Here is a 10,137-nt window from a genome sequence, read left to right as displayed (position 1 = left end):
GCTAGCGCTGGACTGCATTTCTCGCAACTACAGTCCTCCTGTCCCTGCATGCAATAGGTTGTAGCAGGGGTCTGCAACTTGCAGCTCTCCAGATGTTCATGGACTACAAATCCCCATGAACATCTGGGGAGCTGCAGCTTGCAGACCCCTGGGTTGTAGAATACAGCATAATTCTTTTAATGTTTACAAGTCACACGGATCAAGTTCTTAGGAAAAGAAAAATTTGGCTACCAATATAGTCAATAAAGGGAGCAGCAGTGGCGTAGTGGCTAAGAGCAGTGGCTAAGAGCAGGTGCATTCTGATCTGGAGGAACCGGGTTTGATTCCCAGCTCTGCCACTTGAGTTGTGGAGGCTTATCTGGGGAATTCAGGTTAGCCTGTGCACTCCCACACACGGCAGCTGGGTGACCTTGGGCTAGTCACAGCTTTTCGGAGCTCTCCCAGCCCCACCCACCTCACAGGGTGTTTGTTGTGAGGGGGGAAGGGCAAGGAGATTGTCAGCCCCTTTGAGTCTCCTGCAGGAGAGAAAGGGGGGATATAAATCCAAACTCTTCTTCAAACTCTTCTTTTTCATTGTTGCTGCTGCTTCTGGTGTCAGTTTCATATCCACAATGATCCTAGGAGACATTTGCAGTGCCAATAACTCAGAGGACACCATTCCTGTTTCTGGAGGCATTGGTAATATTTTTTCTGGAGAAAAGATTGTTGGCTCAGTTGATGGTTACAACACTGCTTCTAGTGGAAACACAACAATCACTGCTCCCAGTCTTGGTTCCCTCTTGGTCTGCGTGGATACCACTGACCCTCAAGCAGCCTCAAGCCCTGTGAAATGCACTACAATAATGCTACCATTGTTCCTAGAGATTTCACCGCTAGGCCCATCTATGACGCTGGACAGATCTCCCATATCACATTTGAAAAAGTTCCCACTTCTGTCCCTGAAGGCATCACTGTACTCCAACCGGGTGGCACATCTGGTGTGTTTACAGCAGATGCTTCAGCCATTATTCCTACATCTTCAAACATCACAGACTATATTACCAGTGATCAGAAGCTGCCTGGCATCTCTGGAAGCACCAATGGCCGGCAACCCTGCAACATCAACACAGCTTTTGAAGGCACCCATGTGACTGGTGACCCGGGAGGCAATCTTACCAATGGAAACAACAGTTTGTTTTTGATGATGCATCTATCACTTCTTCCTCCAGAGAAATCTTTACCGTGTCCCAAGTTATCACCTTGAATGCTGCTATCAACATTTTGCCCCCAAGTGCACAAACAAGTAGCACAAACTGGACACAGTTACTAGAAAGTCCTCCACAGTTTTGAGGAATTTCACCAACACTCACAGAGATCCGGATACAGAGGCGTTCCTCCCATTGGGCAAAGTGGGCAGCTGCCCAGGTCGCCACCTTGTGGCGGGCGACAAAATTGCAGGTTCGTTTGTGGGGGATTTTGTATTTTTAGTGTTTTTTCAGTTTTTGGCCTGCAGGGGGCGCACATTTTAGGCTAGCAGCACCACAATTTCAGGGATTTTGTGGGAGACTCTCCTAATGATATGACCCAGGTTTGGTGAGGTTTGGTTTAGAGGGTCCAAAGTTATGGACTCCCAAAGGGAGTGCCCCATCCCCCATTGTTTCCAATGGGAGCTAATAGGAGATGGGGGCTGCACCTTTGAGGGTCCATAGCTTTGGACCCCCTGAACCAAACTTCACCAAACCTGGCTGGTATCATCAGTAGGGTCTCACAAAGATACTTTGAAATTTTGGTGCTGCTACCTTAATAATTGCACCCCTGACAACAGGCACCCCCTAAATTTCCCCAGATTCTCTTTTTAAATCCAGATTTGTGAGTTGGGGGATGTTCTATAATGTGATGGTGACTTTGAAACGACCTGGTGGAAAAAAAATCATTGTTTGATCACTGTGGGGGAGGGTGGTCACCCATGGGGGGGCATCAAACTCAGGTTTTGCCCAGGGCTCCAGTTTGCCTAGGTACGCCTCTGTCCGGATACCTCTGAGGTCACTCCCATTAGTTCCACTGCAGCTGCCATAACTAGCCCAACCAATATGCTGGAAAATGGTGACACTGCTACTCCAAGGAGACCTCCTCCCACTTCTCAGAACACTGCCTCCAAGTGGTCTCCTTCTTGGGAAGTTTTTAAACAGGGGCTGGGTGATCATACGCTTTGATTGTGTGCTCCTGCATGGTAGTGGGTTGGCCTTGATGGCCCTTGTGGTCTCTTCCAACTCTATGATCCCATGTTTTCTTTGTGTAGCAGTTTCATAAATTGTTGCCAAACGACAAGGATACTGTCCTTTATTGATCTGAATAACACACACACAAACCCATACACACATCCAAGTTCTCCATTCGGAAAAAATAATTGAGGAGGGAGATGCAGCTGGAATCATGCTGAGTTACACATAAATACTCAAAAACCATGGAATATAGTATGATCCACAAATCAGACGACTTGATTGTCTTGAAACAAGTTTAACCATCTGCAGCAACTGTATTACCGTCTCTAAACCTTTTTCTGGAACTAAGCTATGAGGAGGTGTTAGGGTAAGGCCCCAGTCTCCACATTCTTCAAGGGATGTTTCTAAACTGTGTTTCTAAACTAGGCGATGGTTCTAAACTATATGTTCTTGGGATCATCATATTACGGTAGAGGAGTGCTCAAGGCATAGCAGAATACCATGTGGTTTGTGAGTGCTGCTAAGAGAAAAATTTACACATAGAGCCTTTGCAAAGCTAATGGGAATGCTTTATTGTAAGGAACTCCATCCTAGGCAGAAAAGAGTCAAGACAGAAATCAAACCTAGCCTAATGAGACAGGATGAATAAAGTTGCCGGATGTGTGTCCTGCCTCATAGTGCCAAGATGGAGAAATGTGGAGAGAAGGTGTCAGCTGGAAAAAAGGAAGTTCCCCTGAGAGTCCCAGTCTACACACCAAAAGGATATTGTCAGAGAAGTAGAAAGGAAGGGTATCCAGGGTCCTGACCTACGTATCTCTCAGACTCCCTCATTATTTCCCCTCTGAAGTTTGAGGCTAAGATAGCGCAAAGTCCTTCACTTCCCACAGTTCTATCACTACACTACAATCAACGTGTGTGTAACCCATGCCATTTTAGTATTTTTTGGTTTTGTTGGATCTTAGGGCCCAGGGGATAAGAGCTCACTGAGCATGTGCAGTTGGTAAGCTTGCTTACTTATTACCAACTGCAAGAACCCCACCCGCTCAATTGATCTGGCCTGCAGCAGGAGAAGGAAGGCCTGCAGTCATTGAGGGAATGACTTATTTTTTTACAGGTATGTGTTGGGCCCAATAAGAAAGGAAAATATATTAGAATTTCCTCAGTGTCATGGAAATATTAGGTTGTTAACTCTGTAACCCTCCTCAATTGATCTGGCCTGCAGCAGGAGAAGGAAGGCCTGCAGCTTAATTGAGGGAAGGACTTATTTTTTTACAGGCCCAACTTGAGGGAAGACCTGCAGCAGCTACATCAGATGCAGAAGGCCAGAGGAGAGTGTGAGGCCAGAACTCAAGTCCGGCCTGCTCCGCTGTTTTGAGAAAGATAGGTTAGAGGAAAAAAAGCAAAAGACATCTGACATCAGAAACAAACAGACAGTTTTTACTTAGCAGAATATAGATAAGAACATAAGATCTCTGACAGAAGGTGGTCCCTTCCGGGTGCTCTCAACAGAGAGGCACGCCCACCATAGGAAGGACCTTAGTCTTTATAGATACAAAAATACATACGTCATAGTTCATCCCCATAACCACGTACATAATCCATACCCCTTTCACATGGTATAAAGCATGAACCTTAAAATCCCATTGGATAGTTCTGTCTCCTTGTCACATTTAGACAGCCTCGATTCTACGTGTCTGATTCCTTCTGTTATTCAAACGCTGCATGCTGTTAGCTCGTGGCCCTCTCTGCCCATATGCAAAGGGCTGCAATAAAACTAACTTCTGCCTTCAAGAATAACTTGTTTTTCTAAATTTGCTCCCAGAGAGAGAGATATCCCCTTAGGGTATGTAGGCTTGACCTACCTATATTCTTTAGGATCATAAAATTTCCCTGTTCCCAGTTTGAAATGATTTACCTTTAACAGATTATACAAACATGATTCTATCAATTATAGAATTATAGTGAAATACTAATAAATGTGAATCTCTCATTATCATTTCTGTGTTCATTTAACTATATAGAAAAACACTTTTTCTATTTAACTAATCACATTCATGTAGCTATTCTAACAAAAGAAAGTTATAAATTCATATGTCTTCTGTCAGTTGGCCTTTAGTGACAAGATCTTAAAGATGTTTATCTTTGCTTGCCTGCATAATCGCTGACAAACTTCTAACATGCACTTTTGACCTGCTGCAAAAATGCAGTCCTTACCGGTGTCTTATACAGAAGCACCATTTTGATTCTTCATATCTTTGGTTCATATGAATTTCCATATTCCTTAATCAAATACAATTTATAGACATTCTGGTCCATCTCCACAAGAGAAAGAAGCCCTGCTTGATTAATAGTTTGGACTTTATTGCTATTCTTTCATTTATCTGGACACTGTTAGTGGTGGTAACTGTTCTGAGTGCTTTTTTTTTCTTAAAACAGCACAGAAGATTTAGTACAATTGAGTTGTGCTGCATATATATATGTGTTCACTATATGTTCACTATTATTTATCCTTAAATGATAGAAAGTTTTGTTAAAGATGAAAGGTTTGTTGATTTGTTCAAGCAATTTCATATTTGTTTGTTAAGCCACAGGGTGCTGTCATATATTATTTCCCAGGTCTCCAATGGAGATTGATGTGGCCAAGGATAAATAGGTTACATGTGCACATGAGGCGTCTGATTCTAGAGCAAACGAGTGTTGTGAGAATTCCTGAGAAGCCAGAGAGGATCAGTCATAGTTAAGCCAGCAACCAATTTCTTGGACTTGAGATTTGAAGGATTAGGACAGGTTTTCACTGTAGCCCAATTTCTTTGGCCTGGATGGATCTTTGCTTAACCAGAGAACAGATCTTTGTTGCAAAAATCTTTATCCGAACAGCATTTGATCACCATTCGGAGTTTCCCTACTCTGTTGGTAGACTCACAGAACTTCTTTTTTCTTTTACACCCCATGGCAACTGAGAACAAATGACGTCCTGGAATTAGGGAGACAAAAAAAAATATTTCTGTTAGCTTTCATTGCAGTGCTAGAGAGACCCACCGGTGAAACAGAGAATGTGTATTAGAGAGAAGAAATACAGAATCCCCATTAACAGAGCACCCCCTTTCAGGGCTGCTTTTCTCTTCCATGCACAAAGGGTCAAAGGGCAGCTTTGATTTTCCCCTATTGACAGAAAGAGTGACAAATATATGTTTATGAGGGGAGGAAGAGGGTGTGCCAGGGGATCTGCTGGAATTGTGGAGGGGGAACATGCCTCATGCCCCAGATGAGACTGGGCCGTCCTCTCACCCATGCCCTCATCCTTCTGCCCTGCTGCCTGCTGTAGTAGTTTGTTCCTCCTCTCTTTCTTCTCTCACACATAGCAGCTTTGGAAGAGAAGCTGGAAGTCAGCATTCTCTGCAAGCCATCGTGTTCTCTCTCTGTTGTGGCAGAGTTATACTTTTTTCTATTGGCACAAGAGCCTCGTCAAGGTCTGGACTTGCTGAGCAAAAGCACATCGGCTGTTTCAATATTCAGCACTTGATCAAGAATGATTTGGGGTCAACCAGCATGGCTCCTTTTTGGTTCTATCTCAGGATAAACTGGGGAACAGATAACCATGTTTGCCACCCTGAGCTTCCTGGAGGAAGGGCAGGATCAAAATACTTCAGATGGACAAGTAGTAACTTACACACCCTGGGCACAAGTCCTGGGACATCAATCCCATTGCAAGGAACAGGAAGCAAGATTTGAAAATGGTCCCCATTGAACCGTGACACATCTGGATTATTCCTTTCAACCCCCTTGGATCACCCTTGATGCACATGGAGTGTCTGGGGGGTTGTGGGGTTGGGGAACCATATATATTTTTTGTCAATGCATCCCCCAGATTCTGGAATACACAAGGGGTCACGTGGGGTCAGGTTGGCACCTTGGCTTGACCTAAGCCACATTTGAAGGATAAATCTCCACCCAGGGGAAGAACCGAGGTGGGTCTCTTAGGTCCTGTGTATGTAAAAAGGAGGGTCTATTTGAGCTCACCAATGATGCTGTAATGATGATGACTTGATGACTCTGTAAGCAGCATAAAACCTTACGCCTTTTTGATATTCTTTGCTTCTGCCTCAATGAAAATTGGTGCTGCAGCCACAGTAAAGAATTCTTTTGTTTTTCCCTGCCTCTTGCCTCTTACGTCCTTAACTGAGCCAGGGCTCTGGAGAACACAACTGATGCAAATCCCTAGACACACCAGACATGCTGCCCATAGGAGGGAATACCGCATCTAGGGGCGGCAGCAAAGTTAATTGGTAACAGCTTTACTACTCTCAAGAAAACTAGAAAAAAATGGCCCCCCCCCAGGACAAACAAACAGGGTTTTTTAAAAAAATAAAATAAACAAAGCTGTGTGAAATGAGGTTAGAATCATAGCTAGTTTCATTTCTGGTCCCTCGCAGGATTTTGACAAGATAGTGAGAGGAAAGGAAATCATGAATCTCAGACTACATACGTTTATAGATCATATCCACCACGCAGACATCTCCTTCCGTACAATCCACATCCTTTGCCTTTTTAAGGCACATCTCGCGGGTCTTCGCGGTACATTTTTTGCATTTTAGGGTTTCTGCTGTAAAAGACAAGCGTGTGGGTTCTGACTATTCTTGGGAAATACAGTTCTAAAATTGGGGGAGGGGCAAGGCTGAAGCTGGAAGGGATGTCGACCCGAAGATTTTATTTCATTCCATTTTTAGACCGCCCTCCCCCGAAGGGCCCCGAAGATGAGACCAGACCTTCATCATGATAGCAGCTACAGTACTGAATTCCAAGTGTGCCTTTATCTTCGTCTTTCAGATGATGTCCCAGCAGAACACCCTCTCAAACAAGCCCTTATTTTCACCCGCTCAATAAGCATCAATGTTGTGTGTCTGTGAATCAGTAGACTTTTCTTCTAAGCACTGATGTGGGACTTACCTCCTGGCCCAAGGCAGAGGACGAGGCAGGCTACAAGAACCATGCAAAGCCCCTGATTCCACTGGAAGAATCCGTGTCCCATTGGATTAGATTTGAGTGACTTGTTTTCGGTGGGAAATCACTTCTGATTCCGATTCAGGGCTGATGGCTCAGAGATAAACCAGGAGCCTCAAACTGCTTTTCAGCAACCTGTAGCAGCACTAACTTCCCCGAAATCTGGATGCATGTAATAAGTTCATTGAGATCAGGGCCAGGTGAGACCTTATTGGTTTCCAAGCGCACATGGCAAGCCTATTTGAAAGGTGCACTAACCCCATGGCTATATGCCAAGATGGAGGTGGAATAAGCAGTAGCAGAGGACTGATCGGGAGTTGCTTCTGCTTTGACGCCACTGTGTTGGTTCAGAGACAATTAAACGTCCATGTGCTGTAACTGGAACATCTGGTACAAAACGTCTGGCACTTTGCACTGTTGGCATAAAAGGCACGAACCTGCCAGGAAAAGCCCACTCCTTAGAAAGAGGGTGAAGAGGCAATTGTAGCCGAGACTGTAAAGATCAGTAAGTTGTCGCTGTGGAATTTTGATGCCATCATCCAATTCTATTGTGATGCTCTTTTGGGTGAAGAGGAGCTTTGGTCCTATCACAGTGCATAGTTCTGTTGCTTAAAGCCCATCAGTCCACCTATGGCGCCACCCTGCCCATTGTCTGCGAAATCATGGACCGCGGTAGCACCTCCTATTATGCACGGCTTTCCCGAAGCTTCTCTAAGGAAAAATGGCTTTGATACATTTCTATCCCGAGGATTCCACGCTCTTTCGTGGAGGATTTCTGCCAAAACCTTTGTTGCAGCAGTCCTGCTCCCCATGAGCAGTCAGTGTGGGACCCATGAATGTGTGTCCATGAAGGATAAGCTGGCAGATGCGCATGTTAGCCCTCTTTCTCCGCATACCGGCAGCAAACCCTGGATGCATTTTTTTAAAATGCGCCTAAAATGCACTAAATCTGAACACAGTGTCCCATGAAAAACGTCTCTAAGTATCCCAGAGTGCATATTTTAAACATCTTTTTTCGAGAGCTGGAATTGTGAAACCGAAGGCCTGCCGTGAATGCGCAGAAACACTCGGTGGCTGGCATGTTCCTTCTCCTCAGAAGCGTACCACGGAGTCCGTATTTAAAAGTGCTGCCATCATCCGCGGAACGTGAAAAGGAGACAGCAAAAGATGAGGAACGGAATACCAAAGACCCAGCAACTCTAAGACTTTAAAGGTACCCTACCAAAAGTGGCTTTTTGGCGGGAGTGACTGGAGGACTGGTCCAATGGCGCTCCACACACAACACCTTAACATGGCGCCTGGATTCCCGATGCCTTGCGTCTTTACCCTGGAGAAATCGCGCTACTGCAGTCTTATCCAGAAAAGGAACCATCTTCTGAGATAAGAACATGCGATAGAAATCGTTGTTAACTCAATTCTCCCATCACAAATGCTGGGTCCAGGATAAGTGCTTGACACTCCACTGAGTTGGCGAGGGGCAGCTGAAGGACAAATACCTATCAGAGACATATAGCTTCCCAACCACCAATAAAAAACACCAAAAGCAAAACCCCCTATGTTTTCGCGGCAATGGACCTTCCCCACCGCGAACTTGCAGGATTTGCATTCAGCGGAAATTACCGCTGCTTAACTAAGGGCATGAAAATGTGAATCACTCCCGGGCCGGAAACCCCTCCCCCCCCCCGCAAAACAATACTATCAACCACATCTTTGCATAGAAAGTTCCACCCAAACACTTACTGATTGGTTCCCCACCCTGGGACATGGGTTTTACACACTAAACATTCCGCTTCCTCTTTAGACACAGTGAGCAACGGAGCTTCCTCTGTGATACACCTCTGAAGATGCCAGCCACAGATGCAGGCGAAAAGTTAGGAACAAGATCCACCAGACCACGGCCACACAGCCTGGAAAAACCACCACAACCAGTTGAACCCGCCGGAAAGCCTCTCGACAATACCTCCTGCTTTGTTTGTGCGCTACCGCATAAGCATTCATTTGTTCAGATTCCTACATTTGTCCATTAGCCTCTCTCGTGTCTTTCTAAAAGTGCCAAATGATTGGAGGGACTGCGTAAGAGACGTTTCTCAGGCATGATCCTGGGCGAGATTATCTCTCTCAGCCTCACCTAGAACGGGGTGTTGTTTCGAGAATGAGGACAGGGAGAAAATAACATTTATCCTGCTGTGAACTTCTTCAAGGAAGTGTGGTTTAAAAGTAAGGAAGGTTGCTCGGTGAGATAAGAGGCACTAGCCAACCAGGGCTAACCTCGGGCTGTTTACTGCAACATTACAGAGCTGTTCTTTTTAGATCTCAACTTTATGAATCACTTCGTACATAATGTTTAAATCAGGTACACAGAGGGCCAAAATACACAATACAATTTTAACTAATGGAGAATCTTTCCCCAGGACCACTCTCAACTTTATGAACCACGATATTCTCCAAACCAAGTTAATGTGTCCCCAGTTTTGCTACAATTTATTTGGACTGTTTCAGCACATTTGCCTTTTGCTTCAGACAACGAAGCATCTTCGAATCTTTGAATGACATAACATACGTCAACGCCTACATCCCTCACAGATGAGCCCCAAAACTGATCTTCAGTGCTACTGTACAGTTCTGGAGAGTTGAAAAGGCTGTGAAAATCTTGTGTTTATTCCCGGCCAAGAAGTGCTCGTTTTAAAATGTGGTTGATCACTGTTGTAAACACAGCCTGCCAGCTATTGATTGAGGCCTGGCAGTCAGCTGGCAACCTCATGGTTGCTTTTCTAGATTAAAAAAATACTTAACATGTACCTGCTGGTTTTTCACAATGGAGGTTTAACAATAGAGTTGGGTGAACTTATATCACCCTCAAGGCCAATGACTCACTTTCAGTCTTTCACCAGAAGTTACACTCATGCGGTCCAAGATCTAACATCAAGTTCCTTGT

Source organism: Sphaerodactylus townsendi, linkage group LG03 (assembly GCF_021028975.2).
Source record: "Sphaerodactylus townsendi isolate TG3544 linkage group LG03, MPM_Stown_v2.3, whole genome shotgun sequence".
NCBI lineage: Eukaryota > Metazoa > Chordata > Lepidosauria > Squamata > Sphaerodactylidae > Sphaerodactylus > Sphaerodactylus townsendi.
The sequence above is the reverse complement of the archived record's forward strand: the minus strand, read 5'-3'. Positions refer to the sequence as shown.